Source organism: Tenrec ecaudatus, chromosome 1, assembly GCF_050624435.1.
Source record: "Tenrec ecaudatus isolate mTenEca1 chromosome 1, mTenEca1.hap1, whole genome shotgun sequence".
NCBI classification, from domain to species: Eukaryota; Metazoa; Chordata; class Mammalia; order Afrosoricida; family Tenrecidae; genus Tenrec; species Tenrec ecaudatus.
The window spans coordinates 304,142,809-304,166,707 of record NC_134530.1 but is presented as its reverse complement, the minus strand read 5'-3'; the positions used below and the strand labels follow the sequence as shown (position 1 = coordinate 304,166,707).

Here is a 23,899-nt window from a genome sequence, read left to right as displayed (position 1 = left end):
ATACTCCGGCATTCTTCCCACCTAGTCTGGAGTCCTCTAATACCTCTTCCTCTCTTCTCTTCAATTCATTATCAACGGAAGGTTCTAACTTCCAACTATAAACCGCTTCTATCTCACTAGGCCATGGTTCTTTGGGGGAAGGTGGCCTAAGGCTAAGTGCACCCTTGTTGTGGAATCTGCTCTCTTTCAGGTAGTTTGCTAAATGTTCTATAGCAAAGACCACTTCTGCAGCCATAGAGAGATCTCACTGCTGTGGGTTTGAACGCCCAACCCAGCAGTGGTCTTGGAGAAGACAGCTACGCCTCTTCATTCCTTCTTGCTACCTGCTCCCGTGGCCCAGCATGTCCCTGTCTCAGGCCAGTTGCTCACTCTTCCCAACACTCTAGTGCTCTGTTCACTCACTCTCATTTCCGTTAGGTTTCTGCTCAATTATCACCTCCTGAGAGAGGCCTCTTCCTGCTGACCCCACCTCCTATCACTCTCTAACTCGTGAGCTCCCCATGCACAATGTCACTGTGATCCATTGGCTGATTTTCAGAAGTAGATTTCCCCTCCAGCCCTTTCTTCCCAATCTTAGGACAGGCATTCTGCAAGAGCCTGCTCAGGACCACAGCACCACGTACGTACATCTCCACTGACAGCAGAGGGTGGCCGCATGGGCCCTGTTTCTTTTTCTCATTATTGATGAATTCCTGACATCATATTATATATGCGTGTCCTAAGTGATGGGTCCCTCTTCCAGAAGAACTGGCTAATCACTTTTTTGGGGGTTGTCATATTCTGTGTTGGTGCCATGCAGAGGTGCTGGTCTTGGCAGACCCTCAACTGTGTGACACATGGAGATTTCTGTTTCCCAGCATCTCCATCTAGCCAGTTAACTTTCACATACCGAACCTGTTCCTCCTTTTTTCTCATTGTCATCCCATATCCACTTTCCTTTTTGATTTGTCTCTGTTTTTGTTCCTCTTTCCTTCCCTGCCCACCCCACCCCATCCCATGTACCGTTTATTCTATCCCTTTGAATGACACAAACAGAACACCCGTAGTTCAGTAGTTAAGTGCTTGTCTGTTAACTGAATGATTGACAGTTCAAATCGACCAACTGTGCCACCCGAGATAGATGTGGTGGCATCTGTTTTCATAGAGTTTAGCCTGGGGAACCCTATGGGGCAATGTCATTCTGCGCTATGGTGGTGTTCTGTGTGGGTTTGGAGCCTTTGTTTGGTCTTAGAACTGCACCAGAGAGGTCTCTGGTTGAGTTTTTGACATTGAAGATCCCAAATGGGAGCACGCGGAGGGCAGGCAGGGTAGACAACAGGGCAGCCAGTAGAGATTTGTCAATTGTAAACCCTATACTATAATATTGAGTGAAATTAAGTCGGTCCCAATGGAAATATTGTACGAGTCTACTCATATGAACTAGGTCAAATAGGCAAATGCCTCTAAACTTACTGCCATCGGGTTGATATCTACTCAGGGACCCTGCAGGACAGGATAGAAATGGCCGTTAGTTTCTATGGCGGTAACTCTTCACAGGAGCAGCAAGCCCTGTCTTAGGGGGAGTGGCTGGTGGCTTTGAACTGCTTACTTTGCATATCACAGCATAGTGTGGAACCACTTCTCCACCAGGAGGGAATGAACCCGTCCCCCCACACAAATACCAAAAAAGGGAACAAATTGCACAGCCAAAGTTTTAAGTGGTTTGCAGCTTAATAGGGGCTGTGGGGTGAAAAATGGGAACGGCTGCTTCCAAGACAATGAACTTTTGTTAAGGGTGATGGTCGAATAATGTGATGTAAGTAATTAATGACTCTGAATCGTGGGAGTAAAACAATATTGACATATAAAATGTTTGGTATATTTATATTCAGTACATAACAATGACAGCAAACCATTATGATATTCTACCAAACCAACCAACCAACTAACCAAACTTAACTACCATGAGGTCAATTCTAAACTCATAGGGACCCCATAAGACAGGGTAGAACTGTCCCTGTGGGTTTCCGAAACTGTGATCTATGGGAGTAGAAAGCCTTGTCTTTCTCCCAGGATATTCTACAATTGATCTTTCATTTGGCTGAAGCAATTCCTCTCTCTAATGTTGTTTATCTAACACTGCTTCTTTCTGGTTCTCCACACCGCCCACTAGGCGTTTCGGAGAGAATCCTGGGGGTGGGGGGGAGGAATCTGATCTGCTTCACAAAGAGCCCCTCCCCAGGCTGTGGTCGCAGCCCCATGCTGCAAGACCCCGGACAGCTGTGAACCCTGCTCTCCCAGATGGAGTACAGCCGGAGCCAAGGATTTGGAAGAGGCAGTTGGGAATATATTAGGGAGGAGGACAAAAGAGGCAGATGAATATTCACCAGTCCGTCCCAGTGGGCAGGAGCACAGCGCTCGGATTTGTCATCGCCTTAGGGTCTGCTAGAGTCATTAGCATAGATCTAATAAGCACTGAAAATAACCAGAAAATAGCCTGGATCTGGGGTGTGCCTGCCTCCCTCTGTGCAAACAATAACTGGATGGTGTGACTTTCCCCCTTCATGAAGGAGGGAAATCTGGAACTGTCTGAGACAATGGGCGGATGGAGCGACGTGAAGGGGGAAATGCAGCGTCCAGGGTGGAAAAGAGAAGGGATCTATCTCTTAACACCACCAACTCCAAAGAATCTACTTTTCCATGCAGACCCACACTGGCGTGGCACCCTGTCAGATAAGAGGGGGAGGGGGAGAATATGCAATTTGCACGGCCCCAAACCAAACCAATTGGCATTGAGTTGAATTTGACTCAGGGCCATTCTGTATGGGACAGAGTAGTTTTCTTGCTTTGGTTTTTATGGAAAGAGATTGTCTAGCCTTTTTCTGTAGAACCGTTGGGTGAATTTGAACCACCGGCCTCTCAGTGTGTTGCTGTTCTTAGGTGCTGTTGAGTCGGCTCCCATTCATAGGGACCCAAAGCGCTCCTTGGTCCTTGGCAATCCTCAGAATGGTGGTTATGTCTGAGCCCTTTGTTGTAGCCCCAAGGACAACCCGTCTCCTTGACGGCCCTCCTCTTTTTCGCTGAACAGAGCAGGATGTCTTTTCCAGGGAATCCTCTCCTCTGATAACATGTCCAAAATACTCGAGAGGAAATCTTGCCATTGCTGATTCTAAGCAGCACTGCTGTACTCTTCCCAAGGCAGATGCGTTTGTTTCCTTTTGGGCATCCCATTAGCCAGCACCATCACGCACATACACCATTCTTTGGTCTTCCTTATTCAATGCCAGACTTTCACATGCATATGACACAATTGAAACTAGCGTGGGCCGGTACCGGCACCTTCGTTTTCAGAATGACATCTTTGCTCTTATCATTTTAAGGAGATAGTGTGCAGCAGAGTTGCCCAAGGCAATGTGCTATTTGATTTCTGGACTGCTGTTTCCATGAGCAGTGACTGTGGATCCTAGTGAAATGGAATCCTTGGCATTGTCAATCATTGCTCCCTGGATCATGATACTGTCTAATGGTCTATTTGTGAGGATTATTGTTTTCTTGACTTGGAGTTGTCATCCATTTATCCAAGGGTAGCTACAGTCCTTGATTTTCTTCAGCAAGTGCTTCGGGTTTTCCAGCGAGCAAGATCAGTGCATCCCACGTTGTTGATAAACTTTCCTCCAATCCTCGTGCTACGCTCTTCTTCCTATAGTCCGGCTTTCCACCAGTCAGGCAACATTCTGATTTGCACAGGTGTGTGAAATCCAGGAAGACTAAGAGAAGTCCTGTGAACCCTGCACAGGTAGGAGGTGCAGGTAAGCCTAGCTCCGCCCAGCTTAGTATACTGTAAAGGCTACATTATTCACTTTCCTACACCTGATGATAGCAACCGTGGTGCTGGCCCACACCAGGGAAAGCACCATGGGCTGCCAAAAGGGCAGGTCAATCTGTCTTGGAAGAAGGCTAGCCGGAATGCTTTTTAGAGTCAACAATGGCAAGCCTGCATCTCAAGAACTTTGGGCATTGTCAGAAGAAAACAGCCCTTGGAAAAGGAAGGCATGCTCAGTTAAACAGAGAAGCAGGGGAAAGGAGGAAGACCCTTGAGGAGATGGTTCGACGCAGTGGCTGCACCAATGGGCTGCCACATAACAGTGGCGAGGGCGGGGCAGGACCCCCACGGTTTGATTTCTGTTGGAATCAACTCCACGGCATCTAACAACAGCCGCCACCGCCACAACAGCACCAGTTGAACATTCCTGTGGATTGACTTCTTATCAAAGTCTCTAAGTAGGTTGAAGTAGTTAGCTTATTGTGCGAATTGAAGGGCGGAGGGATACATGGCTCCGTGAGCCTCGCCTTTCAAGTTCTCAGGTTTCTTGCTTTGTGATGGTCGGACCAGAGTGAAGCTGCCTTAGCCAGTTCCCTGCTTTAGCTGGCAAGGCTCACTTCCTGCAAGACATCCCAAGGAGAAGCCACATGGACCTACCCTGATGCAGCCCTGGGTGCTGGAGCAGCCATGTGGAGACCCCTGCTAGCACTGAGATGCTTACATGTTCACTGATTTGGCTTTCCTCCTGCAGTCGGCGTCATTGCATCTGTTTTGTGAGATGGAGGACTTTGTGGATTGGTGTCGGACATATGGATTAATGTTGGATTTGTGGGCTTGGGCAGCACTGGGTTGGGGTGTTTTCTTGATGCATACTTATCCTTTATATAAAACTCTCCCTTATGTACGAGTTTCTGTGGACTTGTTTCTCTAAAGTACCCAGCCTAACACATAGGGTATCTACTCATGAGACAATTGCTGACTTAAACAAAATCAAAGCCAAATTCACTGCCATCGAGTCCATTCTGACTCACAAAGGAACTGTAGTATAGGGTAAAACTGCCCCCTGTGATTTTCTGAGCCTGTTACTCTTGACAGGAATAGAAAACCTCATCTTTCTCCTTTGGGGCGGCTGGTGGTCTCGATCTATTGACCTTGTAGTTAGCAGCCCATCTGTAACCACTATGCCACCTGGGCTACTTGATTGATACAAGGGTTGGCTTATTTTAGCTTTCCAATCTATACCCTGGCCATCATTAGCGTTCCTCAGGCAGGCCAGTTTAGACTAACACCAGCTTTGCTCTGAGTCTTCTTTAACCCTCCAAGCTTCCTAGCTCTGTATGACATGAGGATGTTCGGAACTTACTGCCATGCTACCATATGGCTCTGATGTTCACTAGGGTTCCCTATCAAAAGCCATCTCTTTTGCCTCTTCCTTGACAGACAGAGGTTGCCATGCCTGTAGAATCTGAACTTGTCAGCTTGCCTTGAAGCTCCAGCAGGGACCATGAACCGTATCCTGACCAAAAAAATGGAATGTTTCTGGAAAACGGCTTTCATTTTCTACATTTTCAAAGGGAAGGTCCTCCTGGTTTCTTCCTCTCATCAAGGAAGGGTGTGATGCTGGGAATGACAATTGGATCAGCTTTGAATCAAGTGGGGCCAATCACTGGCCCTCAAAGAAGCTGACCCAGAGCCTGACATCATCAGGTCGCTGGGGCAATGTTGGAATGCTTCTCTGTGAGTTCCTTGTTAGCAGGAGAAGCACACACAGCCATGCTCCTTTTAATCAAGTATTTTGTTTCTGCGGTAGAGAGCATTAACTGCAGATTTATTCTCTCCATACCCCAAAAACTCACCTTCCCGGCGACTACGTGGTCACCCATCCAGAGGCAGGTCCATCCAGAGGCAGTTTTCTCCGATGATGCTCCCTGCTCTTCCTCTGGTGATTGTGGTCCAGGCTCCTTCTAGAAGGCAAATCACCACGCCCCTTTTATAAATGGCTAGGGCTTCCTATTGCCTGTAGAAAAATGTTCCAAGTCCTCACTTTGGTCTCCCAGGCCATGGTTGGCCCTCTGCCTCTCCAAGTCCTCTTATGCCCTGCTCTGTTCCCTACTGGCACCACTGTGGGTTTCTATTTTTGGAGGCCTTTCTGGCCCTGGGTTTGTAACCCACCCACCCCCCGCCCCCGTCCGATGAATGGGCAGACTGCAGTCTTGGAAATATTGGCCTGTTTACTGATCACTCAAATGGTTTATAACCCATCCAATGGGATGAAGCCACTTGTGTCCAACTATTGGATTGGTTGCTTTGCAATCCTACTGAGAATGGCACGTGTGAAAATTGCGGACAATCTCACAGACGTATTTTTAGATGACCTCATGACCATGCTGAGCCTGCAGTGGAGCCTGTCCTTTACACCTGCGGTAGTGGGGACCCTGCACCAAGAACCTTCTAGACCCAAGTGAAAAAAGTTGTAACATGTGTCAGGTGCTATAACATGTGTGTTAGTTTGGGTACTTTAGAGAAGCAAATCCACAGAAACTCATATGTATAAGAGAGAGTTTTATATAAAGGTTAAGTGAAACATCCCTAACCAGTGCTTCCCAAACCCACAAGTCCAACATTAACGCATTAGCCCATATGTCCAACACCAATCCACAAAGTCCTCCTCCATGTCACAAGAGAGATGCAATGATGCCGACTGCAGGAGGAAAGCTGAATCAGTGAACATGTAAACATCTCAGCACTGGCAGGGGTCTCCACACGGCTGCTCCAGCACCCAGGGCTGTATCAGGGTAGGTCCATGTGGCTTCTCCTCAGGGATGTCTTGCAGGAAGTGAGACTTGCCAGCTGAAGCAGGGAACTGGCTAAGGCAGCTGCACCCTGGTCCAACCATCAGAAAGCAAGAAACCTGAGAACTCGAAAGGTGAGGCTCACTGAGCCATGTATCCCTCTGCCCTTCAATTACCCCCACATGTGTTTATCAGCCAGGTTGGCACAATAAACTAACTACCTCAACATGGGCAACAAAGAGCGATGGTGGCCTTGCTGGCTAGGGAGCCCATGCAGAGGGTTGTTTGTAGTCTCAGAAGATTCTGTGCAGAAATCTCACCACAGCAGGGTAGAACCAGCAACTGCAGCCCCAGTGAGGCCCAGTGTGAGAGCAGAGCCTGGCGGGGGTCCTGTGGACCAGGACAGCATGGCAGGGGCTGGCTGCAATGTCATGACCACAGGAATGTACCCAGACCATGACACACCAGCTCAGTGGTATCCGTATGCACACAGGTAATTTGAGGAAGGGTAAGCTGGGGCACCCCTTTGAGACCTCATGTTCCTTACCTGCAAAGTAAGCTACATTTAGGGGAGCAGGACTGACTCTTGATAAGTAATCTGTTCCCATCATGTGCTGTTTGCTTTTTAATAAAAACAGCACAATTCCCTCGGCCGGCACTGTGTCTGTGTTTCGTGTGTGCAGTTCAGTCTCATGGGATGAGAGGTTTTTAGGGGTGGGAGTGGGGAGGAGTGAAGTCCTCACCTCTGGAGGCTTCACGGTGGCTTGGGTGCCCGAGGCTCTGTCCCCATGGCCCTTTTTGTTCACCCTCCTGTTTCTACCTCAGGGCCTTCACACACCTGGATTGAGTAAACCCTCTCCCTACCCCCAAACTCACCTTCCCGACGACTACGTGGTCACCCATCCAGAGGCAGGTCCATCCAGAGGCTGTTTTCTCCGATGATGCTCCCTGCTCTTCCTCTAGTGATTGTGGTCCAGGCTCCTTCTAGAAGGCAGGGGCTAGAGCCCAAACTGCCTTTCTTAAGTGCCTTTGCAGCTGTGTCCTAGACGCTGGTGAGATGCACCCAGAGGTGGTTTTGGCGTGCTGCGGGCATGGCGATGTGGACAGAAGATGTCCTTTGGCTGGTGGGGGTCCTTAGGCTGGTGGGGGTCCTTTGGCTGGTGGGGGTCCTTTGGCTGGTGGGGGTTCTTTGACTGGTGGGGGTCTTTTGGCTGGTGGGGGTCCTTAGGCTGGTGGGGGTCCTTTGGCTGGTGGGGGTCCTTTGGCTGGTGGGGGTCCTGGCAGAGCAGACCATCTCACCTCAGCAAAAGCAGCCGCAATTGCAATCTGCTTCCTTCGACCTTGGCGTGCTCTCTTCAGGCCTGCCTTTCTGCTGAAATTGTCCAGAGGGGTTCTGCTGGTCCGGACTTGAGGGCTCAATACAATTCAGATTTATATGTTCGTTCCTGTCTCTTCTTGGTTCCCACGACCTCCAACTACCCGACCCTGCTCCACGTAGGCCGGTCAGGTCTGTGCTGCTTCACGGAAGCCTTACCGTTGCACTTGGCTGTAGTGTCTGCGGCTCGGGCACACTCAGGCTTGATTCTGCTGTTTGTTGTCATATGTGGGACGCGGAGGGATAGGGCCTGCAGCGTAAGCCAGGACCACTGATAATGCTTTTCAGCGGACTCACGTACAAATGGTCTAATAGTCACTGTGATGTGTGTGACACAGGAGAGGAGTCTGTGACAGCAGATCATTTACATACATACATTTAATAACCCTCCTTTCTGCTGATGCCTTGTTCAAGACCTGTACTTGGCACCAATGTCCAAAATCTTTCTTGGTTCCAGGAGTTCTGCTTGAGCACGCAGATTACCCTCATTCTCAGCCCACCAAGAGGTGGCACTCTTCCTCTTGTGACCCAGAGCTGAGGACCCGGCTGTCTGCTGACATCCTCCTGCCTCCCCTAACTTGTTTCACAAGACTCTCCACACACACACTCACCTGCACACATCACACACACGTACACACACAGATACACACACAGACCCACTGTACACGTGTGTACCAACATGTACATACCTTTCCCTTGGAATCCATACATTCCAGGGATCCTGTAAGATACTGCCACCAAACTGCCTCAGGGACAGAGCGCGGCCAAGGTGAAATCTTGCTGCAGCAGGTTGGGGGGACAGAGACCTGCGGCGCTTGAGAACCAGGAGAGAGAGAAGAGGGGCTACTTGAGAGAGATGCAGAAGGTCATTCCAGTCAGTCTGTAGTTCCTTCTTTCTCAGGACTCCCAAATGTCTTCAAATCAATTTTACCTTAAATAGGCCACTGGCCCGAACCACTGGTTTTTTGTTTTTTAATTTATCTGGTTGTAACCAGTTTTATTGGCACATAAGGCACTTATCATACTGTTCAATAGTTCAATCATATCAAAAAGAGTTGTACAATCAATTTTATAACATTTTCTTCTTGTACTCTGTGGTATGAGCTGCTCCCCGTTTCCTCCCAACCTCCCTTCCACCCTCCCAAGAAACCATTCATCCCATGAGTGTCTCTACCTATTTACCCATCCTGAATTTCATATACAGGAAAAGACACTGAAATGAACACAGAAAACCCTAAAAAACTAAACACAATGACAAAAAAAACAGAAAAATCTCAGTCAGGAAAAAAATAGGAGAAAATTTTAAAGACTAGAACTTGCAAAAGGGAGACCAAACCATAAGTTGTTACATTTTAACCTAACTAGATCCTCCATAATCCACTTCCCAATGAACTGTGCATGATGGCAAGGCTCTGCCCTCGCCTGGCAGGACATAAAATTAAATTCAAATTTAAAATTTAAATGCCTGATACGCGGCAGCATTTAATTTATGCAAAAGAGCCCATGTACCTACGCAAATTTGATCACGTAGGGCGCGGTAAATAGTGGTGGAATTTTTTTGAAAAAGCTCGCTTGTCAGTGAAGTACCCCTATTCCAGTAACCTCTGACTTTTCTCAATTACCCTACATTCTTTTTACAGCAGAAAGGAAAAAGAAGCTTTTGTGCTCCAGGCGACCAATGCAGCGCCCAGGGGTTGCTGGCACTCTGGGAAGAGTGAGCCTCAGACAAAGCCGGCCGGCCTTCCCTCACAGAGTCACAGTGACCCCGTGTGTGAAAGGACAGAACTGTGCGCTGTCTGAGACAGGGCGTCCAGTGGCTGAATTTCCTCAGTAGATTGCCAGGGCTCTCATCCATGGCAGGAGCCCTGGTGGTTGGCAGGAGCCCTGGTGGTGCAGTGGTTAGGAGTTGGCCTGGGAGCTGCATGGTGGGCAGTTTGAAACCACTAGCAGCTCCGCAGAAGAAACCAACAGCTACAGTCTCAGAAACTTGCAGGGGGTCGTTGGGAGGCAGCAAAGACACAATGGCAGTGAGTGTGGTGTTGGTTCCATCCCTGGGTAGACTCGAACCTCCGACCATGTTTTGACAGATCTTGTTAACCTTTTGTGCCGAGCAAGAACTGCATGTTCAGAAAACTGAGAGAAAGGTCACTGGAGGGCAGGGAAACATTTACTCCTGAAATAGAGAACTGAAAACAAATGCTGCAGGCTTTGCAGGATCTGTTTGCACGTGCACCCCACTTACTTCTGGCTGTGAGGTGGGGGGGTCACATGGAAATCGTGGTCACAGGTACTCGCGATCCCATTTTGCCACAAATGAGCCGATGCATGGCTTCACAGCGACTGGTTTGAAACTCACAAAACTCCAAGAACACTTGGGGCCGCGTGCCTGTGGGTCACCCCGCTGGGGACTACAATGCCAGGGACACTCAGTTGGAGGGCTGAAGCTCTCTCGCATCCAGTGAGAAGGCAAGCGACAAACTGGACAATTACGTCTCAGCATACTTGTTTTTTTTCTGTCTTCTTTTTTTACTTTTTCTATTCTCAGGGGGAGCCGATCGATTCTGACTCCTGGCGGCCACGTGTGTCAGAACGGAACTGATCCACAGGGTTTTCAGAGACTAGATCGCTAGGTCTTGCTTCTGAAGGGTCTCTGATGGGCTCAGAACTCCAAGCTCTTGGTTCCTGTGAACACGCGTACCACTCAGCGTCTTCAGCAGCACCTGATAGACCCCCACAACTAAAACCGAGTCCTCTGTGAGCAATGGCTTATTGAGTGTCTGACTCTGTGATGTATCATTAGGACTTGGTGATTGCTATATTCAGGGAGTGGCTGACTTATCGACAACTCCTACTGGCCCTATAATGCAGGGCTTCACATAGTTTCTGTCATGGTCTGTATCTATTGAAACAAGAAGGGATCAGAGGTTTTACAACCTGGATAGAGCACTAATGGGACTGCGGGTTAGGCATTGAGCTGCTAGACAGAAGGTTTGAGGTTCAAATCCACCTGCCACTCGGTGGGAGAAAGATGAGGCTTTCTGTCTGCTCCTGAATGATTTATAGTTTTGGAAACCCTAGTTTGTCCTATAGGGCTGCTATGATTTTGAATCAGCTCAATGGCACCAGACTGAGATCACTTACATGTGTCTATGATGCTGGGCACTGTGTCACTGATAGAGTCAATAGGAGCAGGGTCATCCGCGGTGCACAGCGTCCACATGAAGAGCAACTTCTTCTGAAAATTAGCTCATGAAATCCCACAGATCGGTACAGAAACCCCAAAGTCACAGTGGTCAAGTCAATGCTGAGTCACAGCCACCCTATAGGACAGGGTAGAACGGTCCCTCCCCGTGGGTCCCAAGGCTGTTCACGTCTACGGGAGTAGGAATCCCAGGCTTCCTCTCGTGGAGCAGCGGATGGTTTCAAACAGCTGACCTTAAGGTTAGCAGCCCAACTTGTAAAGTGTGGAACAAAATTCAAAATCATGAACAAAATGACGATTGGATGTGGCTCCCAAACCAAGGCCCTTGGTCACCCTTTAGGTCTGGGAATGAACTTGCCCCATGGCTCAATTTTCAGCCAAACAATAGACAGGTCTATAAGTAGCACACTAGGGAACAGTAGCACACTAGAGCAGTGAACAAGTTAAGATCAGAAGGGCCTTATTTCTCTAGAGACAACTTTCAGAGAGTTAGGAAAGAAGGAATGGAGGCAGGAAACACAGGGAGGAAGTGGGAAAAGTGATGTCACTTCGTGGGAATTGTAATCAGTGACGCGAAACAAACTGTGTATGCATCACCGAATGGCAAACTATTGTGTTCTGTAAACATTTACAGTTCACAATAAACAGTTAAAAAATACAATGTTATCTTCTCAGAGTTCAACAAACTCCAACTCCTATTTTTCTTCATCTTAGAATTTTTCTCTCTTGATAAAAATATTAATTTCTCTTTGCTGAACTACCTCCAATCTCATCTCTTTAAAAAAGAAAATATGTATTTTGGGTAACAGAAGCAACCTCAAAGGTAGTGAGGTAGTTAGTTTATTGTGCCAACCTGGCTGATAAACACATGTGGGGATAATTGAAGGGCAGAGGGATAAATGGCTCAATTAGCCTCGCCTTTGTAGTTCTTGGGTCTCTTGCTTTCTGATGGTCAGACCAGGGTGCAGCTGCCTTAGTCAGTTGCCTGCTTTAGCTGGCAAGTCTCACTTCCTGCAAGACATCCCTAAGGAGAAGCCACATGGACTTACCCCGATGCAGCCTGGGTGCTGGAACAACCATGTGGAGACAACCTGCCAGTGCTGGGATGTTTACACATTCACTGACTTGGCTTTCCTCCTTCAGTCAGCATCATTGCATGTGTTTTATGAGATGGAGGAGGACTTTGTGGATTGGTGTCAGACATATGGGTTAATGTTGGACATGTGGGCTTGGGCAGCACTGGGTTGGGATGTTTTCTTGATGAGCACTTAATTTTTATATAAAACTCTCTCTTCTACATGAGTTTCTGTGGATTTGTTTCTTTAAAGTACCCAGCCTAATACATGTAGTTAGCCATTTTTTATATTAATTAATAGAATCTTTGAGTGGTGCCAACAGTTAACGCACTTGGCTGCTACCCAAGAATTTGGAGGTTTACGACCACCCAGAGGCACCTCAGCAGAAAGGCCTGGTGATCTATTACTGAAAAACCAGCCATTGGAAAACGCTGTGGAGCACAGTTCTACTCTGACACACATGGGTCACATGAGTTAGAATTGACTTGAGGGCATCCGTTTGCTTATTATGAAACATTGGGTATCACTGTGGATTTTTTGAGAGACAAGAGATTCTTTAGCCTGATTTCCTGAAGGTACGGAACCAGAAGAGTAGCTGATTGGTCAAAGATGACCGGCCTCTTTAGTAATCTGTCAGCAGCCCACCCCCCCTAGTATGAAGAACGGCTTGCAGCAATACGTGAGCTTAGTTACCATGCCAATAAAATTAGGTTTTAATAAAGCATCGATGGTAGCCAGTGAAGAAGCCATGAGATTAAGCAGGCCAGAGCAGCTGTTAACTTCTAGCCACCAAGCCCTGGCCCTCCAGCTCCAGGGCTGTGCCCTCTGAGGGAGGTCACTTGACACAGCTGGCCAGCACAGAGCTCAGCGTCATGTGAATTTTAAAGACCCGTGATTCCCGACAACTCCAATGTGAAGATTCAAAAGTCAAATCCATCCTCAACAGAGAGGTAGATTATCTTTGACTTACAGGAAGGAAGCAAATCTGAAAGTTGATGGAGAAGGAGAGGCCGCGAGTGAAACTCTCTCAAGGCATGCACACGTTGCCGCTCGCCCTCCTCTTTTCAATGCCCTCACGTTCTCCCCCTCTTCTAGGGAGCCTGGTGCCAGAGTGGGTTACATGTTTGGGCTGCTAGCCCCACGGTCAGCAGTTCAAAACCACCAGCTGTTCCACGGGAAAAAGGTCAGTCTTTCTGCTCCTGTAAAGATTTCTCACGGCCATCGAGTTTCTTCTGACTCATAGAGCCCCATAGGACAGGGCAGAACTGGTTTCTGAAACTAAAAGCAACCCCGTGTGTAATCTACTGAGCCACCAAGCCTTATCCAGGGACTCAAACAGTTTTACTGTCACACAGAGATTATTGTAAACTTGATTATGGTGGATGGAACTATGGTATCATATGATGCCTGGTCAGTTGACCTCCTTCTTGGCCCATCCTGGGTTTGTTCTAGGTTTAAATATTTCTTGCTGCTTCCAAAGCAAAAAATTTCTCTCTGGCTTATCTTAATAATTGTGGGTGTTTTTCCCCCTACCCCTTTCTGTTATGTTTTTTATTGTTTCTGCTGTTTCCCAGTTTATGAAGCACAGCAAGAAAAAATGCATAGACAATGACTGATATCATAACTTAGGGGGAACTGATATCATAACATAGGGGAGATGGAGGGAGGTGAGGCACCAATAATGAATATGGGAGGGGGGAGGGTGCACTAGAACTGACTGTGATGGTGTGTATACAGCTCTTTTAAAAATCAACTTAACGCTGGAAGTGTGGGATATCTGGATTTTACATTAATGAAACCATTGCAGACAAATAAAAGAAACCCACAAGGGCAGTTCTACCCTGTCCTGGAGGCGACCAGTGGCAGTAATCCTGCAAAAGAAAACACCTGGTTACCTGCAGGAGTGTTCTTGTCTGATTGATTGCTTTAGTTTTAAATTCAAAAGGATCGGTCAAGATGCTCACACATGATCAGTTCTTTTGGGTAAGCGTTCGTGTCTTGTGTCAGTGTGATGTTTGGTGGATTTGGATAGAATTGTTTAATAATTATTTTCCCAGGGAGGTAAAGCCGATCCTCAAAATTGCTTGCCCATTTCCTCATCAAACTATTTTTTTTTAATCTATACACTGAAACCATGAAGAACTCATGAGCATTTCAATATTTTGAAAAGGGATCCATATTGGCAATTTTTCAAAAGATAGCACTTCTCCGCATGTTATATGATCGCTTAAAATATATGCTAGTAAAATGTATATATTATAGTCATAAGGTCCCTACTCACACCACCTCAGCTTGTCACCAAGTTGATTCCAAGTCAAAGTACCCCTAAAGAGCCTGAGTCCGCTCCGTAAGGTTTCCCCGGCTATCAGTCCCGACGACGGGCAGACAGCCCCGTCTTTCTTCCAGCGAGTACCTGATGGGGTGGGTTAGAAACCCAGCGCTTAACCCACTGCACCACCGAGTCCCTAATACAATCCCTCTAAACTCAAAAGCAAACTCACTGCTATTGAGCTGATTCGAACTCATCGCAGCCCTTTAGGACAAAGTAGGACTGACCCTGTGGGTTTCTGGGACTCTCTCCAGGAGTGGGGATGCTTCTCTTTCTCCCACGGAGCGTCAGGTGGCTTTGACGCATCGCCTGCTCCGCCATCAGGGCTCTCTAAGGTCCTGACTACCATTCCCTGCTGTTGAGTCAAGGCCGACACATCGGGTCCCTTGGCGGCGTAAATGGTTTGCGCCCATCTGCTAACCTAAATGTTAGTGGCTTGAACCTCCCCACTGGACGAAAGGCCTCCCAACCTGCTTCCGTACAGATCACAGCCAAGAACCCCCTGTGTAGGAGCAAATTTACCCTGTCACACCGGCGACCCAACGAGCCGGTCTGGCCCCAGGTCTTTTTGGAATCATCTGGATGCAGCAAGTGTGTGTTTGTGTGTTTCCTTACAGTTAAATAGAGGGGCCTCCATAAATGTGTGGGGAAATGGAATTGAATGGTCATTGATTTCCCACCTGAACTATATCCTCCTTGCATATCATATAGGCATAACACAAAACCCAAACCAACCGTAGTAGTGGTGTCAATTCTGACTCATAGCAGCCCTATGGGCCCAAGTAGAGCTGCCCCTGTGGTTTTCCAAGACCGTCAATCATTATGGGAGTAGAAATCCTCAACGTTCTACCACAGAGTGGCTGGTGGCTTTGAACCGCAGATCTTGCGATGAGCTATATGTGGCTTCTAGCAACATGGCATCACATCCACTCATATGTATAGGAGATTAAATTTCCAGATGACCAATCGATTGATATTTGTAAGAAGCAAGTTGATTTTTTTTTTCACAAATGGTCAATCAGGCGGTATTAGATAAATAAGACGCATGCGATTCTCAAAGGACCTGAGCTGAGTGCTCCTGCAGTTTGAAGAAGGTGCGCCAGATTGCTGCAGCAGAGAGCAAGGCCCTCGGAGTCACCTGTGGAATGTAGCAATCCCTTCTGGCATTTTCTCAGAGCTGGGCTGTCTGGTGCTGTCAGCTCATCTTGCACCCCCTCACTCTGCCTCCCCCACACCCCGTGAATGCTTCCATTAAAGGGGGGTGAGGATGGGGATTATGAATTTCTTAATCAAAAGGAACCTGAGCCTATTAGCATGAAGTTGATGCTAATTGACTCCCTGAAAACCCGAATTGGCTAAAGGGAGCACTGTGGGATCCGCTTTAGCTGCGGGGTGTGTAGAATGGGGCCGTGGTGGAGACGAGTTAGCACCCGAGGAGAAGTTGGGTGGTGCCCCCTTAGTAACAATGAGAAAGGCAACAGAATGGCCTTGGAAAAGCCGCTGGCAAGTTTTAGCTCCTTTTTCCTTCTCATTAGTCGGAAGAAGGGACAGGTCACTTTGAGAAGGATTAAAAGGTCAAAGACCTTGGGGGGGGAGGGTAAGGGGGGGGAGGAGGGCCCAGCCTTTGGCAAGCTGTCATGGGGGATCAGCCAGAAGCAGTCTTAGCGCTAATCCTTGGGCCGGACGCAGAGAACGGACAGCTTTGGGATAGCATTTACTTTTAGTCGCTTGCCGTGATCCACGGCTGATCCCAAGTTGCAGGACTCACGTTTGCCTCTTTGATCCGTTCGTTTTTCCTCTCCACAGCTTGCCCTTCCTCGCTCCATCCTTTTCCTGTCTTTCTCTCTTTGTTGGTTTTACCTGAGGTTCCACTGCAAACTCCCCCGCCCCCAGGCTCAAATGAACCCCCAACCCTGCAGGGCGCCCGAGTAGGACTGGCCAGCCTCCAGAGCAGTGGTTCTCCACCTTCCTAATACAGTTCCCCATGTGGTGGTGACCCCCCAACCATCACAGGAATTTCGTTGCTACTTCATAATTGTCATTTTGCTACTGTTATGAATCAGGCGACCCCCAAAGGGGTTGCGCGCGACCCACAGGTTGGGAACTGCTGTCCTTGGGTCACTATGAGTCGACATCGGCTCTTTGGTGTGAGTTTGGTAACACCATTTAGAGATTCCAAGCGGCTCTGCTAGTTGAAGGTTGTTGTAGCGGCTGCGAGCAGCTGTCAGGCTGTCCCCAGACCATGACTATTAAAAGGCCACCAACCACCAGGAAACAGTTCTGTGCGGTACGCTGTGGTGATCCGTAGTGTTTTTCATTAGCGATGTTCTTTTTTAATAAGTAGGTTGCCAGGACCTTTCTTCCTAGTCGGTCGCAATGGGGCAACTTCACCGTTGGAGCCTGTTCAGCATCATAGCAACTCGCAAGCCCCCACAGACAGACGGTGATGGCCACACACGAGGCGCAGTGGGATCACACCCGGGCCGGGTGGTGATGTTCTGCAGAGTGGACTAGATGGTTGGTGGTGGAACCCAATGGCATGCATGTTGCAAGACAAGGGGGCATCTTGTGGACACAGAAAACCCTATGATCGGTACACATGGCCGGAGACATCGGTTATGGCATTACAAGACCAGAAGTGGGCCGTTCCTCTTCCTGTTTCTCATCATGGCTTTTCATTTGGAGACCGGGTGACACAGACTTTGGGGAAACCTACCGTCGCATGTTACGTGTTGGACTGCAAAGCTGGCCGTTTGAAACCACTGGTCACTCGGCAAGAGAAAGATGAGGCGCTCTCATCCTCGGAAAGATGGACAATCTCAGGAACCCACAGGGGCCGCTCTGCTTTTCCCTTGTATGGTCCCTATAAATTGGAATGGACTTGATAGCAATGAGTGAGTGAGTGAGTGAGTGAGTGAGTGAGTGAGTGAGTCAGTGAGTGAGAGAGTGAGTGAGAGTGAGAGAGTGAGTGAGAGAGTGAGTGAGTGAGAGAGTGAGAGTGAGTGAGAGAGTGAGAGAGTGAGAGAGTGAGTGAGTCAGTGAGTGAGTGAGTGAGTGAGTGAGTGAGTGAGTCAGTGAGTGAGTGAGTGAGTCAGTGAGTGAGAGAGTGAGTGAGAGTGAGAGAGTGAGTGAGAGAGTGAGTGAGTGAGAGAGTGAGAGTGAGTGAGAGAGTGAGTGAGTGAGTGAGTCAGAAAAAAGAATCAAATGCAGACCTCAGGTTTACTTTGGGGGGGGGGTGTCTCCACATCCCCTCCTAGTCGAGCCCTGAAGAACAAGGAGGAAGGGATGCAGGGTGAGAGCCCCTCTCTCAGCCAACGCTTGCTTTTGTGTTGGAAGTAGGTGCCGGATACTGGTAAGATACACTTGACACCCTTGGAAAAGCCTGCTCCTATCAAACTTGAGAATAAAGCACCACCTTGTGGTCTGACGCGTTCATTCAAGTGGCACAGTTGGCGTGTGGAGTAGGGAAATGCTCCCTCAGCTGGTGGCAGGGCAGCCGTGGCCTGGAACTGACTGTAAGCAGAAGCCCCGGGGTTCTCCAGTCATGGCACCACAGCCCTGCCATTGACAGAATGAGCCCTAGCCTACTGACATCAATGTAACATGCTATTCACATCTTGCATCCAATCCATTCTTTTCAGAATTAAAGGCAAGTGGATCATAATATTTCACTTCTCCAAGTGAAGAAAGGGAGGCTGGGCACTGGAGAGAGCTCAGATTCAGTGTCAAGTCGTTCTGACGCAAATTCTACTCTTAACCACTGTATTACTGATGCCAAGTGCTAGAGGCCAAAACGGCACCGACTTCAGACTCTCCTGGGCCCGTGCCATTCTGGCTCTTGGTTTCAAACCAACCCAGAAGTTATAAGAATCCTCTCTGGAATTCTTCCTGGGGGTGTGAGGAACCAGTTCTCCCGGCTTTCTCCGGCCAGGAAGGCCTAGCCTCAAGAGATGTTGACCACCTACTTTTCAGAGAGTTTGGGAGTCCTCTGTGCTCTTGAGAATGAGCCACATTGCAAGTGAGCAAGTGACCAGATGCTAAATCACTTCACAAAGAAACAGAAACAGGAAGAGATATTTGGCAAATATGCATTTGTGCAATAATAGTGCTTTCCTGAATCATAATATTTTCTCCTCTTTAAAAAGTCATTATTTTATGATGCATATTGTTGATCTTAGCTGCTGTTGGGTCAGTGCCAGCTCGCGGCAACCTTATGTACAAGGGGGTAATCGAATGGGGCTCTGTGTGCTCTGGCGTCAGCTCCCTGATGGCTGGTCTGTCTCAGTCCGTGGGTGCCGCCTTTGTGACAGAGGTACCAATCCATGTCAGGGAGGTCTCCCTCAGCTTCACAGGCCCCCACTTTCCCAAACGTGATATCCCTCCTGGTGTCATATATCCGACCGCATGACTGCATATATCACAGGCAGTAGTCTGCAATCTGCTGGAATTTCTCCAGCTGATTTCAGAAAGACACCTCCAGGTCAGTCTCCTTAGCCTGTGTTAGGTTGGAAGCTCTGCTTCAATCTGTCCACCGGGGTGACCCTGCCTATATTGCCAATCCTTGAGGGAGAGATCATAGCCATGTGTAAGTGACCACACAGTATGACAGGCATGCAGTATGACAGACACACAGTATGACAAACAGACACACAGTATGACAAAGACACACAGCATGACAAACAGACAGACATTGCTTTAAAGGAGAGTACACAGAAGTTAAAAACGGGTAAATAATGTTAGAAGAGAGAGATGATTCTCCAGTAGTACACACTGCAACTTTATGGAAAATATGAGTTATCAACCTCAACTCTCTCACTTTCCTTAGAAAGTCTGTCCTGCCCATACTTCCTTCCTATTTATTACCAGTGGAATCGGTGGCTAAATTTGGTAGCACAATGACATGTACATAGTGAGAGTCAACATCATTCGCTAGTGACAACCACTTGGGAGAGATGCGTGACTCTCTTTTTCCAAAGGTGATAATTCCACACAGATCCTGACTCATTAGCTCCTGCCCATCTATCAAAAAGAAATACAAAAGCTGCTTACAATTTCTATGGAAAAAGGAACAATTATTTGGATTTATGGCTCTTGGATGCTTGGTCTTTCACACCAAGCCTGAGCTTGTGTTTCGATTCCGCTCCTGCTCGGTTTCTTCCCCGAGACAGCACTCACTCCGTGGCTCTCCGTCTCCATTTTTAGATGTTCTGCTTTTTAACCTAGAGGTGGTGGTCGTGTATCCTCCACAACAGAACTTTCTGTGAAGCTAACAGTGGTGTGTGTGTTCTCCAGTGTGGTAGCCAGTGGTTACTGGTGGCCATTGAATATTTGAAATGTGACTGGTATAATGGGAAAGCAAAATGTTTAATTTGACTTGATTTAAATTTAAATAATCATATGGTGATTACTGTTAGGTACAGTCAAGTTGATTTTGAACTGTTACTTGGGGGTTTCTAAGCTGTAATGTTTACAGAGTTAAGTCTTTCTTCCTCGGAGCCTCTAAGCGAGTTTGAACTGCCAACCCTTTGATTAGTAGATGAGCACCTGACATTCCCCCCCCCCAACCAGGAAATCTTCACATGTGGCTGCTGTGAAGCCATCAATTCAATTCAGACTCATAGTGACTGATGTGGGATTTGTGAGGCCGTACATTTTTACTGGAGCTGAGAGCCTCCTCTTTCTCCCAATGAACAGCTGGTGGGTTTGAACCACTGACTTTGTGGTTAGCACATGTGGCCCATAGTTACTCAATTGGATGTGACATCTCTATAACATTGCTGTGGCAGACTTGGGGAGTTAAATTTGAACAGTTTTATTGGCAGATGATTCACATGCGATTCAACAGTTTAAACACGATACATATTTTTGCACACATCTGCGTTCCTTTAGGGCACAAGAAAGGAGTCTGTGGGGTTTCGTGGTTAAACGCTTGTCCTTTCACCAAAATCTTGGCTGTGGGAACCCACCGCCTTCTCTGCAGGAGGAGGGTGTGGCCGTCAGCTTCCTCACACAGCCTTAGAAGCACCATGGGGCTCTCCTGCTCTTCTTCAGGGTCTCTAGGACTCGAACTGGACTCAAGGACAGAGATGATTTAACTCAGTGGTTCTCAGCCTATGGGTCGTGACCCCTTTGGGGGTAGAACGACTCTTTCACAGGGGTCGCCTACTACATCCTGCGTAGCAGATATTTACATTATGACTCATGACAGTAGCAAAGTTACAGTTATGAAGTAGCAATGAAAATAAGTATATAGTTGAGGTCACCACAACATGAGGAAGTGTATTAAATGGTCACGGCATTGGGAGGGTTGAGAACCACTGGCTTACATTTAACTGGAAGGGCACAGAGGTTTTATCAGAACAGCGTTATTCTTGTACTTTACAAGCAGGGTTTTCAAAGTTCAGTCCGTTATGTGGCTTTTCTTGAAAAGAGGATTCCATAAAAATATTTCCATATTGGTTTTCATGTTCGTCTTAGAGAGAATACATTCTATTTTTGTAAATTATTTGGGTAATATCATGTGAAGGGGTAAAAATGAATGCTTGTTACCCCTGTGCCTTGGCAAGCCGGAATGCAGTATAAGAGCTATCAATTTTTGTTTCAATAATGGGAAATGTTTGAATATGCATCCTATATTATTCCCGGGGCAATGAGTGTTTTTGATGTTGACTAATTGGTGCTAAAGTAAATTCTGTTCTTAAAAGCGCTGCTTTATAAATAAGCAGATTTTCCCTACAGTATTTGTCATTGAGAGTAACATAAAATAAAACCTGATAAAATTCTTAGCAATTATCTATATAGCTCCTATCTTGAATGGTCTCAAACAGCATTCTGAGAATGTTTCTAATTAATTGGCCCAGTGTTTCTTCACTGGGACAAAGACTGAGCCATGTGAGCCCACTTATCTGAAATAAAACCTTTTTATCTTCAAGGCATATAAAGAGGTTTTCAGGTAGACACTGGTCCCAAGAAAGTGATATCTAAAGTTGAATAGAAGGTTTAAAGGTTCTGTCAACGTTTTCCATCAACTCAAGGGTGCTTGCAGGAGAGTGCACATTGATAATGTCTGGGCCTGCGGGGGAGTGAGCCCGCTTAAGCAAAGATTTTGATCTTCATTGGGAATGCAGAAGGGAACCTACAGCGAATCTACCATCATGTGCTACAAGGCAGGTTTTCCCATCTCGGACATCTCTCAGTGGCCTGTTGCTCTTAGTCTGCGCTGCATGCTTTCTGACAGTGATGGGCAGGTGCCAGTAGCCTCTGGAACCCGAATTTTGAATCAAAGAATTTTTCATCTGCCTTTGTTTGTTTGTTGTTTGTTGAAGGAGAAATGACATTTGTAGTTTGTAGGTCGTTCTAACCCTTCCACTCCCCACCCCGCCCCGCAGATAGAGTTCTCATAGATTTATTTCTGTGCCACATAGATAATGAATATATATTTATATTAAAAGAATATAATGTATTATCTTCTTCTCTATCAAACTCACAAAGAGAAATATAGGTCCGGGATTTTTTCTCAGGCTTCCTAAGACAGCCAGGACCAAGAAAGAGCCACTTCTCAACATCTCAAGCGACAACTCCCCTGCTTGGGCTCTGTCCCATTGAAGGTACAGTACTCCCAAGGGCCCCAGGGGAGCAGAGAGGGCAGGAGACACTGCGGTGAGACAGACTTCTAGGAGACTTAAGTTTCAAAGTGTCCAGTGACTCCTTGAATGGCAGAGTGGCCCCTGGAACGCTCATGGGGGGAATACAGGTGAGGACCCTCTGGTTGTTCAGATGCTGCCCAAATAGGCCAGGGCACCAGACAGTCACGGGGAGGGACAGTAGGAGAAGCACTCTTGTGGGCTGTGCTGGACCACAACCTAGCCATCGCAGCTCTCATGATTCTCATAAACCTGCCAAGCGCACTCTCCATCTGCAGCTCCAGGTCCAGCTGCTGCTCCTTGAGCTGGCAGACATGGCTGACTTACTCCTCAATGCTTGACAGCACAAGCTCACAACCCACAGCCCAGTCCTGCAGCGTCTGGGCACTGCCATTCCGGTCCTGGTGCTGCAGGTCCCACCCCGGGCTGTAACAGATCTCCAACCTCAGATGGTGCTGTTCCGGGGAGCTATGAAGCACATCAGCCCCAATCACCAGGTCATCCGACCTTCATACATTGCCCAGGGACAAAGCCTCCAGCAACACTGCAGAAAGGATGCCTTTGACTTTGCCAGCCAGGGTGACAACTGATGGGTGTGGAAAGCTTATTCTCCTGGGCCTCTATAAGCCAGTGGGACCTGTGGGTGGGGATTCTGGGCTTCAGCTAGGCAGACAGTCTATGTCGTGTAAGCAAACACCATGAACAGCTGAAATGTGGAAGCAAAGGCTCTCTTGGCCACCTCGAACGTGGGCAGATTCAGCAGCTCCTCAGGGGCCTCAACAGAGCTGGTGGATAAGTGGGGCCAGCGTTAGCCCCTTGGCAGACTTAACCAGAAGCAGAAATTGCACCAGGTGCTGCCCAGCCATCGTCACCTCCCCTCTCCTGGCTACATGGAGCTGAGGGACAGACAGGCTGGATTTGTCGGAAATCTTGGTCAGCTTATCCCAGCTGCTCCGTGGAAGTGTCCTATTCCAGCATGCTGGGCGGGGCTGCGGCTCCATGGAGTCTAGCAGTTATTCTGGTTGTACTACTTTTTGACTACTTCTGATGGTGGACTGCGAGTATACACAGCCTTCAGTGCTTTGAACAAATTCTCTACATACACCAGAGTGACTAATGACACTCTTCAAGTAACACAAACCAGATTCTCATCATCCTTCTCAAAATGGTCTCACCACTGTTGAGGGACACTCAGTGTACATTTCAGATTCTCGTTCCCTCTTTTGAGTTACTGCCATCAATTTCATCTTTATAAGAGCCCCATGCTCAAGGCAGTCACACTTTGCTTAGGGAGCGAACGATTTTTTGGTTTGAAGGATGTTTCTGGAGCTAGTTCTGATGGTGGAGTGGTTATGCAATGGGCCGTGATCTGCATGGTTAGCAGTTTGAAACCACCAACTAGCTCCTTGGGAGAAAGGCTGGACTTTCTTCTACTCCCGTTACAGGGGGGTAGGAGGAGAGGAGGGTCACTAGGAGTCAGCATTGACTGGATGGCAGCAAAGTCGCTTAAGGCTTCATATTGTTTCAGGGGGATAGTTTGATGGTTCACGTAGCCCCAGTAGGTCCAGAAACTTTTTCATTCCATTGAGAAGGTGTGTTTCTGCTCCTCGTTATTTCTTATTTTAATCAGAATCATTGATACAAATGATTCCTGGTAGCCGGGCACTATCTAGTTCTTCT

At 47.7% G+C, this 23,899-nt stretch overlaps 1 pseudogene; it reads right to left on the bottom strand.

Moving 5' to 3' along the window:
- Nucleotides 1-22,257: 22,257 nt before the first annotated feature.
- LOC142441033 (COP9 signalosome complex subunit 7a pseudogene) lies at nucleotides 22,258-23,220 on the bottom strand (annotated as a pseudogene).
- Nucleotides 23,221-23,899: the final 679 nt, after the last annotated feature.